General features: G+C 36.0%; 1 protein-coding gene across 10 annotated transcripts in view; it reads left to right on the top strand.

Moving 5' to 3' along the window:
* The window catches only part of COX7B2 (cytochrome c oxidase subunit 7B2), a 155,030-nt gene that overhangs the window by 62,866 nt on the left and 71,464 nt on the right, over positions 1–20,700 (top strand). The window contains exon 3 of one of the 10 annotated variants that reach the window (XR_016229896.1): positions 6,949–7,075. The exons of the other annotated variants lie outside the window; for them this stretch is intronic. The gene's annotated coding sequence lies outside the window, so the exon portion shown is untranslated. Of the gene's footprint in view, positions 1–6,948; positions 7,076–20,700 lie in introns of those variants that run through there. 10 annotated transcript variants of the gene reach the window in all.

The raw sequence follows: 20,700 nt of genomic DNA, 5'->3' as shown, positions 1-20,700 counted from the left end.
GCCCTTTAAATGACATTTCTGTGAAAAATTCCTTTTTTGGTAAGCTCATGGGCATTTTAAAAACAATCTTTGTGACACAAATATTCAAATATGTTCTGTTTTAAAATGTCCATTGTGTGAAAATAATCCAAATTTTGGCATTTTCTTACAAACCAAGAGCTTGCTATTGCTGCAGGACTTGCAAATATGAAACTAATTTATCTGTTAATTAAAATAACACTATTCCCTGTCAATGTATGATGGCCCCCAAATCACCACCACCCCTATAAATTCTTAGAGTTGACAGCAGAATATCTGTTTTATAACAGCTATTTCTCTCTTATTCTTAATTTTTAATCCTTTGGGAAGATTTAAACCATCCTTTCAAACTGATACTGTACATAATATTCTACACCACATTTCTGTAAACTTGACTATTGCAATTATTTCCCCCACTGTGTTTCTCAGACCAAATTATCTTGATTGCTTTAACTATTTCCTACAGGTTCTCTGCTCTAAACTCGATAATTTGCAGAACTACTCTGTGTGTAGTTCTATTTCACAGATTGCCTTTGCTTTTAATTTCTTCTGTATTTTCTCCTTTCTCACCTGATTCTGAAGCCATATGTTCAGTACAGTATTCCCATTAATTCCTGCTCTCTGAATGAATATCTTCTAAAAATGAGGTTTTTGAAACTCAAGAGCAGTGAATCTCTCATAGAAGATCTTTGTTTGAATCTTGGTTTCTTATATTCTGTGAGAAATTGAGATTTTGGACAAGTTTCTGACTGTCAGAGCCTCAGTGTCTTCTAATAAAGAGTAATGCAAATAATGTTACTAATAGATCTTTTACATTAATGTATGCCAAATTTAGGTCAGGGGCCTTATGAGCATTTATTTCTCACCACAACTCTATGCACAAAGCATTATTATTTTATATTATTGGTGAGGCTACTTAATTTCATAAGTGGAAAAGTCACAATTTTAATTAGAATCTTTTCTGACATAAAGTGGGCTCATAAACCACTGAGCTATGTCTGTACTTCAATCATGCTTATTTATTTCTAGTAATTTGTTAATTTAATTGTTCTTAAAAATCAAACAATTCCCCAGTGCGTAGAGGAAACTAATCTTTTATAACAGAATAGGGGGAACCAAAACATGGAATGAATGGGAGAGACAGAGAGAGAGAGAAAGGGAGAGAGATCTTCTATTTGCTGGTTCACTCTCTAAATGGCTGTAATAGCTAGGTTGGGGGGGGCAGGCTGAGGCCATTTGTCAGGACCCCTTCCCAAATGGGTGTCAGAGGCCCAAGCACCTTTCCTAGGTGCCTTAGCAGGGAGCTGAAGAAGCAGTGGAGCAGCCAGGACTCCATCCAGATGTGGAACAAGGATGGCCCTGGGAGATCCTATAATATTATATTATCCATAATATTATAGCGGATGTTTTTCTCATCTGGAAATCTGAATTAATTTGAACATGTGTTCTTTCTGTGTAATTTTTTTTCAAACCAGGTGGAGTATTAGGAAATTTCTTGTTATTAGCATAGCTGAGCTTAAAAAAGTAATGACAAGGACTGGATGTCCTGGGTTAGTGAGTTTAGGGCACCTTTAAGAATAATATAAAAGCAAGATGATAGAAAGCTAATTTTAGAGACTGTCAGCATGCTTTCAGTTCGTCACTTTTTTTGTTTTTATCTGGAACCATCATCTAATCCCAATGTGCGTTACCATTCTATTTAAGTATCTAATTACTTTCATTGGCTTTGTGAAGCTTGTGTAGTTTTCCTTGTGAGTTAAAATATTTTTCTGATATTTTATATACCAAATTTTATTCTTTAATTGCTATAAAGGTCAACGTAATAAGGTCTTCATTTTGTTATCTACTTTTGAAGGTTACTAAGGAGCTCACCATGGAAACGTGTTAACAAGCATGTTCTTCCTTAATAAAACCTGGTGTTGCATATTATTCCATTGGTCGTTTAAATTTGCTGTGGGAAATAAGCTGTTAAAACACATTTCAAATGTTTTGCAATGGAAGGAAGACCTTTCTCTCTGTCTCTGTCTCTCCCTCACTGTCTAACTCTGCCTGTCAAAAACAAAAAAACAAACAAACAAAAACCTGCCCAAAGGCCTCTCATATTTTGGATAACTGGAAAACCCCTTAATTCTTTCCAATTTTGCCACTTTTCAATAACCTCACTGAGACCAGTGCATTTTCCTAAAGCATAGAACTAAAATCAGTTCAAAATAATCCAGAGTCTCATTGACCCCCAATACTCTTTGGTTCTTGCTTACCTCTCTTTCAGCTTGTCTCTTTACCATTGTCCTTACCCGTTAAACTTTGTGCTTTGCTCCACTGAAAAAAATCACGGAACCCACGATGCTTCTTACTTCCTTTGCCTCCTCCTTTGTGCCATTTTGCACCAGCTCTCTGTAACAGTAGCACAATTCATCACTTTACCTGTTGAGGACTTTTGGCTGAGCTCCACGTTCACTTTCTGCAGCCATCATTGCCTAGATGGAACTCTCACTCAGCAAGCACATGGCTAGTCTAAATACCTCTTAAGTGGACCATTGAATGACAACTTCTGTCATTGCCAAGTTCAGTTTACAATGTGAAGCTTGAAGGTGTATTTGTTGTATTACTTTGTATCAGAGTGCCAGGTACATAGAATGTGTTAAGGAAGAACATTATTTAGGAAGATTGTGTAGGGGCTGAATAAAAGCCAAAAAGATGTTGTATTAGGATTTCGATTAAAGCTGGGCCTTCAGTCAGACTTTCTGGCTGGAGGGTCAGAATGAGCAGCTTCTGTCTGTCATGGCTAGTCAGGATGAAGAAACAGCAGCGACTGTATGTTCTTTGTCTTCCATTTACATCGACTCTCTCAGCACTCATGTGTTTCTCAGTGCACCTAACTACTCCCCCATGATATTTCCTGTGACTCACTCAGTATTCAGTCTCTCCTTACTTGCCACGTTCCACTATTGTTGCAAGCGAAAACAAATTCACAACCCCCCTCGCCCCCCCCCCCCACATTTTCTCATCTTCCTATGCTCTGGGAGACATTCTGTCACAATTCTGTCCAATTATATATATATATATATATATATACACACACACAGAAATCTGATGGGATTTCTGGGAATGTTCTGTTTTTTTTTGCTATAGGTTTTTTACAGTTTTTCATGAGAGAGAGAAAGAGAGAGAGATGTAAGTGGGGGGGGGGTATCTTTTCCATCTTGTGATTCACTTATTTAATGCTTTAATGCATGCAATAGCCAGGGCTGAGCTAGGCTGAAACTAGGTGCCAGGAACTCAGTTTAGATATTCCATCTGGGTGGCAGGAAGCCAAGTATTTAGGCCATCACTTGCTGCCTCCCAGAGTATGCGTTAGCAAGAAGCTGGAATTGGAAGCTGAACCAGAATTCCAACCCTGCCACTTGATTGTAGATGCAAGCTTCAAAAACCAGGATCTTAATCAGTGTGACAAATGACTGACCCTTCTTACGTATGTTCTAACTGGCCCCTGCTTCATTCCTGGAAGATATGTGTGATGACTGGAACTAGGTCATCCATCTATAACTTTGAGAGAAATAAAGCCAGGGATTACTAAGACTTATGGGTTCCTTTAGACTTCTCATAGCATGCAAAAACTTCCCCATGCTATGTTTAAGCTGTTCCTATTTGGGTTTTCTTCTGCATCGATTGTGTCAGTTCTCTAGCTGATACTGGAATTATTGTTTTAAGTTTCTTAGCTCTGCCTGTTTGTCAGTTCACCAAGCATATGCTAAGAGCCACTGTTAATGTGTACTGCCTTACCTACTAGGATATAAAGATTGAAATACTATGATGTGGACGGCTTAGAATTAGAGTCTTGAAGGCACAGAAACATAAACATAATTACAATATATAATACAAGGTAGAATGTGTAATAGGGTAAATACTGTACTGTCTATATGGAGAAAAACCTGAGGTTAAACAGAAGAAAGCATTTGCATTTTGTTCAGTCTGCTCTAACGATACTATTTTTTTGAAATCAGGAAGTAAGTTTCTCATATGAGATTTCAGGCATACTGGACAGGACTTATTCCCTGTGCCTTTTTATTGACACAGTGTAGGTGGTCACCTACTTCTGTCACCCTTGCTGCTTTTTCATATAATTGAAATGAGCACAGTCCAGGACACTGAAGATAAAATCCACACTTCGAACTGCTGACAGGCTGTCTTTGCAAAGTCAGATTGCTGCTAAGCAGCCTGTGGTGAAGAAGGGGCAAGAGGTGACCCAGGAAGTTGCCAAGGAATCTGTTGACACACAGACTGAAACAGTAAGCCAAGAGCTGTAACTGGGAAGGTGGTAAACAAGAAACTGAAGAGTTGTTGAAAGGCAAGAGTTAATGGAGAGAGACATCCAAACATCAGGCAGCCTACAGCTTGTAAGGAACAAACAGTGAGCAAAGGCTAGGGAAGTCTCCTCAAGGGAGCACAGAAATAGGCTGCTCTACTCCAGGACTCTTTGGTGAAGCCTCTGTTAGGAAAGCCGGAAGGAGCCGGAAGGAGACTATCAGAGGGACATTTTAAAGTAACAGAGGTTTGAAGGAGTCAAAATGAGAAAAAAATCTCAAAATAAAACGTAAAATTTCTAATGAGTTGAATTTTGAAAAGGCAGTTACATACTAAAGGAAACTAATTAACAAAGAGGATCCAGGGACATTAGCATCAATTTTAGAGTTTGATCTTGAGATGATGTGTGTGTGTGTGTGTGTGTGTGCGTGCGCGCAGATTTTGGAATGAAAAATAGCCCTAGGAAAGGCAGACATAATGTGGAATAAAATTTCTGGGGTTGGGTCAAATGCCACTGAGAATCCTCAGGTCTTGGGATAAGCTACAGAAGCAAATGTGAACATATTATTATTTCTTCTAAGTGTGACACTCAGGGTCTTCCCAGAAGACAAATGAGAACTAAGCTGCCAGTGATCTTGGTTTGAAAATAAGGACTGAGCGCCTCCAATAAAGCATTGATGCATGTCTATATAATCATAAAGCATTTCATACTTTAACTCTACGCAGGATAAATGGGCCAAGTTATGCTTTGATGTGTGACTACCAAGTTCTGATAGAGAATTATGCTTTTCTATGGCAGTCATCCATTCTTCCTGAAGAAACAGAGCAACTCACAAACACAGAGGATAATAAGTATTTTGGTTTCTCTGACTCCGTTCTGCCAAGACACTTCACCTAATGAGGAATGCTGTTACCTTATTTAATGAAATTTGATGAAGCATGTGTTTTCTGAAGTGAAAGTGTATATATATTTGTTTCATTTTATATAACATGTATTGGATCACTTGGATCCAAATTATTTCCAGTGTAGGACAAAGTGCTAGTTTTTTCATGATGTCTTGACTTTGAAAGCACTGTCTCTGAGGCAGAATATATTTTAGATGAACTCAAATAACATGGAATAGAGATATAACCTAATACTTTTTAACATTCCTTCATAATTCAATATTGAATGTGTAAATTCATCTACATTTTTCTCAAAATGTTTTTAAAATAGTCTTTTTAAAAATATTTACTTAGTTATTTGAAAGTCAGAGTTCTAGATAGAGAGATACAGAGAGAGATCTTGCATCCTCTAGTTCACTCTCCAGATGGTTACAGTGGCCAGCATTGGGTTAGGCTGAAGCCAAGAGCCAGGAACATCATCTGGGTCTCCTGCATGGGTGATGGGGACCCAATCTCTGGGCCATCTTCTGCTGGTTTCTCTAGTCCATTAGCAGGGAGCTGGAGCATAAGTGGCACAGCTGCAATGTCAACTGGTACTATTGATATAGGATGCTATGCTAGCATTGTATGCAGTGGCTTTATCCACTATGGAATAATACTGTCACTCTCAAAACTTTTTTGCTTGTAGTTGGTGGGCTGCTTTGATCTGTAAAACACAACGTTGGGTCTTGGTTTTATTTTGTCTGAGTCAATCTCTGTCTTTTAATCAGTGTATTTAGATAATTCACATTTAAACTGATAATTTATATAGTTGAATTCATTAAAATACCATATTTAAAAAAAATAATATAACTCCAAAAATAGACTGTTCTCTAGATATAAGTTTTAGTCGTACTGGATTCAGTAGTCAGTTTACCTTCTCAGTGTCTTCTGTGTTTATAAAAATTTTAGTTATTTTGGTCTCTTTTTCAGGTTTAGGAGTTATGACCTTTTGTATCTTTTTAATTTAAAAATATATTCTGTGTTTTATTGTTTCAATTTTCCTTCTCTGTTTCTTCTTGATTGTCAATGTTTATGAACTGTGACAGTGAACAGCATGAAGCAGTATAGGAATACACAAAGTGGAACATTACAAAATATCCTTCCTGTATGTTTAAGTGCTACCCATTTTCTGAGAGCACCAAATCATAAAATTTTGCATCTTAACACTTTTAAGTATATAGTTTAGTGGTATTGCATTTAAAATATTGTAGAACCATTATCTCAATTTCTTAAGATTTTCATCATCTCCAAGAGCAACTGTGTATTCATTAAGTCATGGCTCTGCATTCTTTCCTCCCGATAGACCTGGTAATCTCTATTGTACCTTTGCTCTCCACGATTTTACCTATACTAGATATTTAAAATAAATGGAATCCCATTATTTATTCTTTTGTATCTGATTTATTTCACTTTATGCATTGTTTTTAGGGTTCAGCTTTGTTGCCTCATGTATAGCACGTCAATCCTTCTTGGGAGTGAATGATAATTCTATTATATGCAGTCATTTCTTGTTATCTGTGAGGGATTGGTTTCCTGTCCCTTTTGTGGATAGCAAAATATGCAGATGCTTAAGTCTTTTATATAAAATGACCTATTGTTTTCACATAACATATACACATCCTCTTGTATACTTTAAAAATCTAGACCTTACAATAATACTTAATGTAATGTAAATAGTTGTTTACTTTGTTGTTTCAGGAATAATGACAATGACCAGTGGAAAATGTACATGATCAGTAAGGATATGGTACTTTGCCTGAATATTGTCAATTGATACTTGACTGAATCCATGATTGCAGAACACTTAGATACACAGGGACACTTAGATACTCGTTGTTGTACTGAGATTGTTTTCATTTTTAATTATTTTAAAGCATCTTTATTTCTTAAGCTATGATTGTGTTGAACTAAGTCTCAGAACCTTTAAAGATCTTTAGACTCTTTTTCTGTGGAAATTCTGCCCTTCACTTAAACCAACAAATTCAAATGAATTACGTTACAATTAAGTGCCACTATACCTACAAATGAAGTGAGCTAAATTGTTGTCATTTGACCCATGTAAGCATACCTTGGATACACAGTTCCTTATTTGAGTTACATGATTGTTTTTGTTTTTCAGTGTATATAACAGTTATGTTTATACTACACTGTAGTCTATTGTGTTAGTAGTAGCATTATGTCTAAACATGTGTATACCCTTACTACAAGTATTTTATTGCTAAAAAAGCTAAAAATCCTTTGATCTGTTTGAAAAATGGAGACATAAGCTTGTTCAATTTAGAACCACAACACACCTCAAATTTGTAAAAACTATAATATTTGTGAGGCACAATAAGGAAAAACACCGTAAAATTAGGTACATTTGTACAACTGTATATACATTTACTTAAAAATCCATAATTATAGTGTAAATGTTTTTGTACTTTTCAAAATTTACACATTTTCAGAGGCTCAAAAACTTTTGGTCCTAAGAAATACATGACCTATAATACCTTATGCATTCAAAATCTGTCTTGATACTGAGTTTCCTGTAAGATGTTAAATTTTATTTAGTTTTTTCCAGTAAAAGCTGTTTCTTTCCCTTGTAGACATGCTTATTATCTCCAAATCTTACTCAGATTACTCTTCTTTTTAAAAAGGGAATATATTAACACGTTAGTTTCTCAGGGTCACAATACATGCATAATTACTACAATACAACTGTCATCAATTCTCATGTTAGTGTGATATTGATACAAAGAGAACATTTTCAGTATAGTCCATATGTACAATTGGAAGAATATAATTATAATTTTCTTCTTCCCTTCTTTCCTTCCATTTTTTGAATTTTTGAGATAACATTTTTTAATTTATATTATAGTCAAAGACATAATACTCCACTGAATAAAGAGTTTCACAAGTAAAAAGTAAAAAGATCATAGTTCAGCAGGAATGTAGGCATGGGCTACAACAGTAATCAAATGAAAAATGTCCACTTCACTCAGGTACAGAAAATTTTAAGATAATCACTGATCATTAAACCTATAGTGTGTGTGTGTGTGAGTGTATCACAAATAAAAATGATATTTTCTTTTATGGATCTGGCCTATGTCACTTATCATAATAATCAGTTGCATACATTCTGTGGCAGCTTTTGAGATTTCATTCTTTCTGTGGCTTAGTAATACTCCATTGTGTTTATATGTTCTTTATGCAGTCATGAATTGATGATAGATCTAGATTTGTTTCAAGTTGTAGCTTATGTGAATTGAGCTGCTAGAAACATGCAGGTTCAGATAACTTTCATATGTGGTTTGCATTTGCTTTGGATATATTCCCAGTGGCTCATATTGTAGATCTATTTTTAGTTTTCTGAGAAAACTACATACTGTCTTCCATAAGACATGTGTCTATTGGCCATTTGTATTTCATCCTTTGAAAAATATCTGTTCATATCCTTTGCTCTTTTCTTAAGTAGGTTGCTTTGTCACTTGAGTCTCTAGAGCTATATATTCTGTATATTAATTCATTTTTAAAGATATTCATTTATTTGAAAGGCAGATTTACAGTTACAAAGAGAGAGGGAGGGAGGGAGAGAAAAAGAGAAAGGGGCGAGGAAGAGGTCTTTCATCTGTTGGTTCACTCCCCACATGGCTGCAATGGCTGGAGCTGCGCAGATTTGAAGCCAGGAGCCAGGAACCTCTTCTGGGTCTTCCATGTGGGTGCAGGGGCCCAAGGACTTGGGCCATCTTCCATTGCTTTTCAGGCCACTGCAAAGAGCTGGATTGGAAGTGGAATAGCTGGGAGTTGAACTGGCACCCACATGGGATGCTGGCACTGCAGGCAGCAGCCCTACCCACTACCCCACAGCACCTGCCCCCTATATAATTCTTTATCTGATAGATAGTTTGAAACTATTTTCTTCCATTCTACTGGTTGCCTCTTTACTTTGTTGACTATCTCCTTTGCTGTGCAGAAGCTTCTTAGATGTGATCTCATTTCTCAATTTTTGTAAACCCAACAAATTCCCTACAGCCTACCATGTACTTAACATGGTTTTACACACTAATCTCTTTTTTCTTCCTTTCTTATATCTTATAAAGTTTAATCTTTCTATGGACTCAATTTTTTCAACAATTCACCAAGTCATTGCCTTTCATATGACTTCCCTTCTCATAATTATTAAATTTAGTCATTCCATTTCGTATGGCTTCCCTTTTCATAATTATTAAATTTATACTATTATAAAATGACAGTTTTTTTTCACTGACATCATTTCCCATTGATTTTTTTTTAATCTCATATTACTTGCCTCATTCTTCATGATTTGGTAATATTTATTGCCTGTACTTTTAAAATTTTATTTATTTGTTTGAAAGTCAGAGTTACACACAGAGACAAGGAGAGATAGAGAGAGAGAGAGAGTTATTCCATTCACTGGTTCATTCCTCAAATGACTGATCAGCTGTGTTGACCCAAAACCAGGAGCCAGGAGCCAGGGGCCTCTTCTGAGTGTCCTGCGTGGGTGAGGGGCCCAAAGACTTGGGCCATCTTCTACTGGTTTCCCAGGCCATAGCAAAAAGCTAGATCAGAAGTGGAGTGGCTGGGTCTCAAACCAGCCACCCATATGCGATGTTGGCACTGCAGGCGAAGGCTTTACCTGCTATGCCACAGCACCAGCCCCACCCATAATTTGTTGAAAGCCATCCTTTAAACTCTGTGGCACTGAGGTTGTGTGAGTTTTACTTCTTCTGAAGCCCAGTTCAGAAAGTATATGATCTCTTTTAGCTTGTATTTTGACTATTTTCTTTTTATACTTTGTACTTTTGGATGTCATATTTCATTGTAAATTCTGCTTTTACTTAAGTTTGTTCCTCTCAAGTTTAAATCTGTATTTCTGACCTCTTCTTAACATGTAGTTACATTCTCTTATTTACCTTACTATGGTGAGTCATCCATCAAAGATAAGTATATCTCCTCTTTGAATTACAGTGTTGATGCCAGGAGGTAGTTATCTACACAATTACCTCAAATTTAACCTTCAGCTTGAACTTAGATATGCCTCTGTAACTGATTTGTGCTGATGGGTTGGGACAGAAGTGATGTTTGATACTTTTATTTTGACCTTGTTGGGGATTTGGTTTAATTTTCTCCATATTCTCCCCTCCTTATCTCCTGATTCTGTATTAAAGACCAGTGAAACATTGAAAGGCATATATTGAAAATGATAGATATTTCCAGCTAAGGTTCCCAAATTACTGCGGATTACATTCTTTTCTGCCTGCCATGCCCTTACTAGGCTTATATGAGCAAGAGATAAATATTTATTGTGTTGAGTCACTTATATTTCAAGGTTTTTCTGTTACATCAGCTAGCATTACCTTAATCAAAACAATTGTTCTTTTCATGTTTTCTTTTAGAGATATCTTAGGCACTTCAAACTCATTACAATCGGAATACAATTCTTTTATTAAATCTAATATTTCTCTTTTTCTGTTTGTGTTCATGAATATAACATACTGCTAATGTTCCAATCTACAAATACTAGTCATTTAAAATTTTTATTTGTTATCTCTATCATCTATTTGCTTTCTGTTTCCTGAAAAATATCTTCTCTGTAATGCATTATTTCTTTGCTCTCTGTTTTCATGATATCTAATTTCAAGTTTTTGTCATCTCTTAATTGTACATTTACCATAACATTCTAATAAATCACTGTCTTTGATTTCATTTCTTTGTGCTTCTTACGTGGAGCTGATTAATATCCCAGTCTTGGATCTCACAGATCATTATTATGTTTTACTCAAATGGTATATAATAAAGTTCAGATTCTTCATGTATAATCAGTTCAACTTTCAATATTATTTTGCTGTCTTATTTCATGTAGTTCCTTATATAATTTGTTGTTCAAAGAAAAAGATGAACAGTTTCTTTTTATAATCTTTATTATCCTGACTTCCTTTGTTCTGTTTACATGAAACATCTTGCCCCTAATATTTGTATTTTTACTAACTTCAAAGTCCAGCTGAAATGTTATTTCTTCTGATATCTTTCTTTAATAATAAATAATTTCTTTATCCTCTGAGGTAGTGTCATCTGATGGAACTGTCATTTATGACATATTGGTTTTCTTATAGCCATTTAAGTTTATCTTACACTCTATCAGGGGTCATTCTTCCAAAAGAAATAAATAAATAAAGAAAAAACTATTACTAATAGAATTTTATCTGGAAAAATGCTTGTGGAAATAAGTATATCATTGATTTTTTCGAAAGCATGAAAAAGATGCAAGCTGAAGCAGAAGATAGACTGTTATGGGGTTTGTAAAAAGATTATTTTTAGGACAATTTAAGATAGTCTTACTCCATGGACACTCAACTACCGTTATGAAATGAAAGGAATTACTACTTCATAGAATTCAATTAAACTAATGAATGATTCTTGACATATTTTTCAATTTAAAATTAGATGGATCTTGGCAGTATGACATGTACCATAAAAATAAATACATCCCGTTTAGAGGGGAAAAAGTGATGATGAGATGAATCTTTGATGTTCTCTAAATAATTTTGTATCCATTCTGATATGGAGAAAGACAGTAATCTGGAGCATATGTGTAGAATACTGTTGTCTTCACAGTTTGGGCTAACTTTTAAGAGGTAGTAGCTCAATATAAGTTAGCCCAAACTGTGAAGACAACTTATTTTAAAATTAAACATTTTAAGAAGATAAATATCCATGAGTACATTTTTATTTTGTATGCCGAGTTCATCATTATTCTCTGATATCCATATGTGCAATGTCTCTCACTTTCTTTATCTATCATTCCTTTTCTCAGTTGGTTACTCATTTCCAGACCCTCCTCTTTGCTCATACTAGTAGAAGAGAGTTAGAGATAAATGTCTCTTTGAAAACTTCATAGTTTTATTCTGTATATGTGTGTACTTTTTTTAAAAAAATGTTTATTTGAAAGGCAGATTTATGGAGAGGCAGAGGCAGAGCTTCTTCCCATTGTCCCATGCAGGTGCAGGGGCCCAAGCGCTTGGGCCATCTTCTACTGTTTCCCAGGCCATAACAGAGAGCTGGATCAGAAGTGGAGCAGATGGGACTTGAATTACTTCCCATATGGGATGCTGGCACTGAAGGCAGTGGCTTTTCCCGCTAAGCCACAGCTCTGGCTCCTGCATGATTTTAGTTCACATAATTCATATTGGATTATTTTATTGGTCAGTAAGTTTCCTATTCAACAGTATTTGCCCTATAATTTATTAATTTCACTTTATAAACACCTAATTGTATTTTATCACTGTTTTTATTTATTTCTTTGAAAGTCAGAGTTACAGAGAGAGAGGAGAGGCAGAGAGAGAGAGAGAGAGAGAGGGGTCTTCCATCCAATGGTTCACTCCCCAGTTGGCCACAATGGCCAGAGCTTCACCAATCTGAAGGCGGGTGCAGGGGTCTAAGGACTTGGGTCATCTTCTGCTGCTTTCCCAGGCTGAAGCAGAGAGCTGGATTGGAAGTGGAGCAACCGGGACTCGAACCAGCATGCATATGGGATGCCGACGATTCAGGATAGGGCGTTAACCCGCTGTGCCACAGCCCTGGCCCCTCTATTCGCTATTACCTTGAATTCTGTTTTGTGCATATGACACATTTTTTTCATCTTATTTTCTTTGGTTAGCATATAATATTACCAGAATAAGTTTTTTTAGGTCATATATAAATAAAATTTCACTGAATATTTCCTGTCTACTTTACCAAATGCTGCATCAGTTAAAAGGCTTATCAGCAAAACCCAGTTGTGTCTTTTCCATTGGCTTAATTTTACATATTTGATATTATCCAACTTTCTGATTCTTGTTAGTTTGAAAATCATTTATATTTTGAATTATTTTGTATTAAAGATGAATCTTTTTTTGTTTATACAGTTACCTTTTGTATATTCTTTTTATTCAATTTCCTATCTTTTCATTCTTGTTTTCTGAGAGTTTCTTATGTATTCTAGATTAATACTGTGTTAGTTGTAGATATTGCAAATATCCCTCCTTTTTTTTTTTTTCCTCAGAAACCTTTTATTTAATGTATACAAACTTCATGCATTTCATTAATACAACTTCAGGAACATAGTAATTCCTCCCACCCTTCCCGCTGTCCTACCCACACTCCTGTCCTTCTTCCCCCTCCCTCTCCTATTCCTATTCTTATTTTTTACATAGATCCATTTTCAATTAACTCTATAAGCATAAGATTAACTCTGTACTAAGTAAGGAGTTCAACAAATAGTTCAGCATACTGCCTTCCACAGTGGCTGTGCCAGTTTACACTCCCACCAACAGTGGATTAGGGTACTTTTTTCTCCTCATTCTTTCCAGCATTTCTTGTTTGTTGATTTCTGTATGAAAACCATTTGAAACTGGGTGTGGTGAAACCTCATTGTCGTTTTGATTTGCATTTTGATCATGGCTAGTGATCCTGAACATTTTTTTTTTATTTATTTATTTTTTTATTTTTTGACAGGCAGAGTGGACAGTGAGAGAGAGAGACAGAGAGAAAGGTCTTCCTTTGCCGTTGGTTCACCCTCCAATGGCCGCCGCGGCCGGCGCGCTGCGGCCGGCGCACCACGCTGATCTGATGGCAGGAGCCAGGAGCCAGGTGCTTTTCCTGGTCTCCTATGGGGTGCAGGGCCCAAGCACCTGGGCCATCCTCCACTGCACTCCCTGGCCACAGCAGAGAGCTGGCCTGGAAGAGGGGCAACTGGGACAGAATCCAGCACCCCAACTGGGACTAGAACCCGGTGTGCCGGCGCCGCTAGGCGGAGGATTAGCCTAGTGTGCCGCGGCGCTGGCCGATCCTGAACATTTTTTCATGTGTCCGTTGGCCATTTGGATTTCCCCTTTTGCAAAATGCTCGTTTAAGTCCTTTGCTCATTTCTTAACTGGGTTGTTTGTTTTGTTGTTGTGTTTCTTGAACTATTTACATATTCTGGATATTAATACTTAATCAGTTCCATAGTTTGAAAATAATTTCCTCCATTCTTCCAGTTTCCTCTTCACTTTGCTGAATGTATCTTTTGCAGTGCAGAAGCTTCTAACTTGTTGTAATCCCAGTTATCAGTGTTGGATTTGATTGCCTGTGCCTCTGGGGTGTTTTCCAAAAACGCTTTGTGTGTGTGCCAATGTTTTGCAGGGTTTCCTCAATGTTTTATAATAATACGAGGATGTCAGGTCATCGAGTTAGGTCTTTGATCCATTTTGAGTGGATGTTGGTGTAACACATAAGGTAGGGATGTTGTTTCATACTTCTGCAAGCGTAGATCCAGTTTCACAGCACCATTTGTTGAAGAGACTTTCCTTCCTCCAGGGATTAATTTTAGCTCCTTGGTCAAACGTACGTTGGTTGTGGATGTGTGGGTTGATTTCTGGAGTTTCTATTCTGTTCCATTGTTCTATCCATCTGTTTTTGTACCAGTACCAGGCTGTTTTGATTATCACTGTCCTGTAGTATGTCTTAAAATCTGGTATTGTGCGCTTTGCTTATATTATGTTATTTATTTTTTTCAAGATGATTGATTTTTGTTTTATGCTTCTTTTCTGATTCAAGTTTCATGAGGTATAATTTATGTGCAATAAAATGGAATCCATGTTAAAAATTCTATTTGATGAGTTTTGACAGATGTGAAGTCTGTTTTCACTACCACTAACTGGGTACGGAAACTTTCTCTGTCTTCTAAAAGTTTTCTTGTGACGTTTTTGCACAATTTCAATTTCTCCCTCCCTTTATTTTAAAATTATTTTATAATAGATTCAATATAGTTCCAGATCAAATTCTACGAATATAATGATATTCCTTTCTTTCTTCCCTGCCTCCCAACCTTCCTTCCTCGTAGCCCTACCCAGCCAGTGATCTGTTTTCTGTCACTAAAGATAAATTGGATTTCTTCTAGAATGTCATACAAATGAAATCGTAGTGTGTACATTTTGTGTGTGACTTCCTTTATTCAGAATAATGTTTGAAAATAAATTAAAAAGAAAATGCATACATACATGCACATATTGCATTAATTTGTATACAATTTCTGGGTTCTTCATTCTTCCTTTATCTGAGTTACTATGTGGTGTTTCTCTTTTCAGTCCTCCAAGTTTTCTTTCAGTGTACATATGCTAATAACTTATTTTGAAAGCAAATAAATTATTCAGCTTTAGTTTTTATGATGAGTACTTTTGCCCCATATAGATTCTTGGCTGAAAAATTTTTTTCTCAAGCCATTCTGATATTTTCTTATACTTAAAACATTTTTCACTTGATTTTATTTTATTTGAAATGCAGAGAGAAACACAGAAAGAGAGGTCACCCATTTGTTGTTTGATTCCCTAAATTCCTGCAATAGACAGGATGGGGCCAGGCCAAAGCCAAGATGCCTGAATTCAGTCCTTAATTGTTTTATAAAATATGTAATTTATAAATATTTTCTGTTAGTCTATGGCTTGTGTTTTATTCTTTTAACATTGTCACTTGTAGAGCAAGTTTTAATTTGTAATGATTTCTTAATTTGCTTATTTTTTTGTGAATATTGTTTTCAGTGTCATATAAAATTATTTATTACCACACACAAGGTAAGATATTCTGTTCACTTCTATGATTATATTAATTCTAGAAATATCTTTAAATATATTTCATTTTCATGGCAAGTCAGAGGGAAGGGTGATAGAAAGTTTACATCCACTGTTTTACTCCCCAAATGTCTGCAATACCAAAGCTAGTTCTGGCCAAAACCAGGAACTAGAAACTTAATCCTGGTCTTCCACATCGGTGACAGGGACCCAAGTACACAATTCATTATCTGCTGCCTTCCTAAGGTATGGGTAAGAAAGAAGCTGTGATAAGAGGTGGAGCTGGGACTTGAATCAGGCTCTTTGATATGGGATGTGAGCATCCAAAGAAATGGCTTACCATTTGCTCCTTAATTCTAGAATGTCTGTAGTTTTACTTGTGTGTATATGTTTATATCAATGATCTATAATGAGTCAATTGAAAGATAAAGAATAAGGTATATATTGACATTCTTTTTGGATAAAGCTTTCATATATCCCAGCTGTAATTATTGAAAACACATTTCCATTTTTATTAGTTCCCTTTGACCTTTCTCAAAAGTCTGTTGATATTCATGAGTCTCTTTCTAGGTTTTCTATTCTAATCTGTTCCTGTATTTTCATCAATACCACACTACTTTACTTTAGCTTTGGTAAGTCTACTCAGGAGTATGAGTTTTCTCATTTTGTTATGTTTAAGGCTTATTTAATTAGTTTCCTTCATCATTCAATATGAATTTTAGAAATCAACCTGCCAAAATATACATGAAGTATTACTGTCATTTTGGTTGTGATGCATTCACTTTCTAGTTCAGTATGTACAGATTAGTTATATATTGAGATTGAATTTCCCAATCCATGTGCCGCTCTAGTTCTCATTTACTTAGATCATGGAAGACATGATGTCTTCCATTACGAGGATTTTGTAGTTTTCGGTAGATAGTGATGGTTGATTTCATGTATTGATTCGGCTGGCCCACAGAATCCAGATAGTTGGTAAAACATGAATCTGTCACTGTAAAAGTATGTTGTATGAGATTAGCATTCAAATCAGTATACCCTGCATAATGTTGCTTGGCATTCTTTTAAATCCATAAGAAAAAAAAATGACTGAGCTTGCCCAATTAAATGGGAAATGTGTCTGGAGACTGACTTCAAACTTGAGCTGCAACATCAGGAGTTTCCTGGGTTTCCAGCTTGCCATCCTCCCCTGCAGATGTTGGATTTGCCAGCTTCCAGAGTCATGTAAGTGAATTCCATAAAATCAGTCATACTCTTTCTCTCTCTCTCACACACACACACACATACACCCTCCCCATTGCTGTCTCTTGCTCAATGTCTCTCACAATACACACACACACACACACACATTCACACACATCCTCTAATCCTATTGAGACTATTTCTTTGGAGAACCCTCACTAATGCACAGATCTTGTATATATTTGTTAAATTAGTTTGTAAGTATTTTTAATGGGATTTCAGAATTTTAACTTTCAACTTTTGTTGATGGTATATAGATATTCAAGTCACTTTGATGAATAACCTTCATATTGCAATCTGCTAAACTTGTGTAATAGTACTAGGATCCTTCTTTTTAGATTCTTTGGTGGCATTTTCTCCATAGATAATTGTATTATGTTTAGATTGAAGCAGCTTTTTTCCTCCATCTCTTACTATATGTCTTTTGTTTCTTTTTCTTTTCACTTACTGAGTAGATTTCTACTGTAACAAGAATGAGTGTAGTGACGGAAGACAGTTTTAGTTTACCTTATTTGAGGGAGAAAATCCAGTTTCTCATCATTTGGCACAATGTAATAAGCAGATTTCTCACATTCCCTTTTTTAGATTAAGGAAGTTGCCCCTCTTCCTAGTTCTCTGAAAGTTATTTTTATCATAGGTGGTTGTTAAATTTGATTGAATGCCTTTTTGATATCTAATGAGATGGAGATATTTTCTCATTTAGTCTCTGCTATGGGTTTGATTAAGTCACCCCAAATTAATTTGTTAGGAACTAATTCCTAATGTAGCAGTTTTGAGAAGAGGGGACTTTTTTTTTTAACTTTTATTTAACAAATATAAATTTCCATAGTACAACTTATGTATTACAATGGCTTTTCCCCCCCCATAACTTCCCTCCCACCTGCAACCCTCCCATCTCCCGTTCACTCTCCCATTCCATTCACATCAAGAGTCATTTTCAATTATTTTTATATACAGAATATCAATTTAATATAGATTAAGTAAAGATTTCAACAGTTTGCACCCTCACAGAACATAAAGTGTAAAATACTGTTTGAGTACTAGTTATAGCATTAATTCACATTGAACAACACATTAGGGACAGAGATCCTACATGAGGAGTAAGTGCACAGTGAATCCTGTTGATTTAACACACACACACACACACACACAAAACTGTTTGAAAACAAGTTTTACAGTTAATTCTCATAATACAACTCATTGAGTACAGAAGTCCTGCATGGGAAATAAGTGTTCAGTGAATCCTATTGTTTAATAATCAACACTCTTATGTATGATGCCAGTGATCACCAAAGGCTCTTGACATTAGCTGCCAAGGCTATGGAAGCATTTTGAATCCACAATCTCTGTCAGTTTTTAGACAAGGCCATAAGCAAAGTAGAAGTGCTTTCCTCCCTTCAGAAAAAAGGTACCTCCTTCTTTGATGGCCACTTCTGGGGTCCCTCTCTCAGAGACCCATCATGTAGGACATTTTTTTTTTTGCCACAGTAGCTTCACTTTCCATGCCTGAAATGCTCTCATTAGCATTTCAGCCAGACCAGAATGCCTTAGGGCTGATTCTTTGAGCTTGCTATGGGGACTGCTTCCCATGTTGGAATATTCTCTCCTTTTTAATTCTATTATTATTAGCATTTGATCTTATTTATATGATCCCTCTAACACTTAATCCTGTCTATATGATCACTTTACACTCAATAGGGTCACTTTAACACTTAAGGTGACATTTTTACCATCCAACTTAATGGGATTTGGGGTTCCATGGAAAATTTTTAAACTGTTCCCTTAGAAGTAATTCCATAGGAATGCATGCAAAACTATACAGCTTTACAGTTACAAGTTTCTGATCTGTGATAACTAATAGAGCACCTAAAAGGAAATCTGTAGAAGTGAAATTGACACTTGGAGAAACAATGACTTTAACAGCCCTTTTTTTGACTGTCAAGGAACAGTTTTTTTCTCTTCTTCATACAATATTTTGGACTTCATATAATATGTTGTACTCTTTACCTAACATAGAGTTAATCATATGTGCATAAAATCAACTGAATATAGATCTCAGTAAAAAATAAGAGTGGGAATAGGAGAGGGAGAGGAAGTTTGTAAACATTCCTATTCTTAAGAGATATTTATGTGAGATTGAAAAGGCTATAACAGTTCCATCTTAACTGTTGTTTTACATTGTATACATTTCTCTAACTTTTTAGTTTTAACCTATCTAAGATTTTATATGTAAAGTGGTATTTTGTAGACTGCAAATAGTTTGGTACTGCTTTTTTAAATCCAGTATGATCATTTCTATTAATTAATAATGCATAGATTTTAAATAGTTGGATTAAAATCTGCCACCTTTCTGTTTTCTAATTATTGAATTTATTCTTTGTCTCATTTAATATTTTGTCTATACCCCTTATTTGTGTCTGTCCAGCTTTTTAAATTTTTTGATGATTATATTAGAAAATATAATATACATTTTAGAATACTTTGTTTTAAATATAGTATACCACTTCGTGAGTAGTGTGGATCTCAAAACAATGCATTCACAGTTCCCCCCCTTCATCCTTTGTGCCATTTTATCAACCATTTCACTTGTACGTGTATTATATCACACCATGTTATCAACATCATTGATATGATTCATTATATTTTAAAGATAATAAAATTGGATTGGAGTGATTGACGTTGTGGCGTAGCTGGCAAAGCAGCTTTGTATGATGCCAGCATACCATATGGATGCTGGTTCCTATCCCAGCTGTTCTGTTTCTGATACAGCTTCCTGCTAATGGCCTAGGAAAAGCAGCAGAAGATGACCCTAAATGTTTTGCCCCTGCCACACACAGGGAGACCTGCATGGAATTACTGGCTCTGGGCTTTGACCTGGTCCAGCTGCAGCCATTGTGCCTACCTTAGAAATCCAGTGGGTGGAAGATAATCTCTCACTCATTCTCTGTTTCTCCGTGTTTCCCTTTAACTCTGACTTTTGAGTAAAATAAATCTTTAAAAGAAAACTTGGGTCTGACATTTGGTACAACACTGCCGTCTGCAGCGCCAGCATCCCATATGGACACTGGTTGTAGTCCCAGCTGCTCCACTTCTGATCCAGCTCCTTGCTTATGTGCCTGGGAAAGCAGCAGAAGATAGTCCAAGTGCTTGGGCCTTTAAACCCGTGTGAGAGACCGGGATGAATCTCCTGGCTGCTGACTTTGGGCTGGCCAAGCCCTGGCCTTTGCAGCCATTTGGGAAGCGAACCAGGGGAAGGAAGATATCTTTCTCGGTGTCTCCTCTTTGTCTCTCTCTCTCTTGCCCTATAATTCTGACTTTCAAATATATAAATAAATCTTTTTTAAAAAAGAAAGGATACTGAATGGGAACTACATTCCATTTATTCAATTTCTAATATTTTTCTATGTGTAGAACCATTTTTCTAACATATTACATGTCTGATTTCTGATGGTAAATTCACCTGTTATTATTACTTATGTTCTTCTGCAAGATAGTGTGTCCTGTTTTCTGGCTGTCTTTAAGATTTTAGTGTTTGTTTTTTGTTTTTAGCAGTTTGGAAAGTCCCATTTTTTGTATTTCTCTTGGTTGGTGTGCATGCTTTTTGAATCTGAATTTTCTT

The sequence above is a fragment of the Oryctolagus cuniculus genome, chromosome 2, assembly GCF_051225735.1.
Source record: "Oryctolagus cuniculus isolate XC-2025 breed Fujian yellow rabbit chromosome 2, ASM5122573v1, whole genome shotgun sequence".
Classification (NCBI taxonomy): domain Eukaryota; kingdom Metazoa; phylum Chordata; class Mammalia; order Lagomorpha; family Leporidae; genus Oryctolagus; species Oryctolagus cuniculus.
Note: the sequence above shows the minus strand (reverse complement) of the source record. Positions and strands in the feature narration are given on the sequence as shown.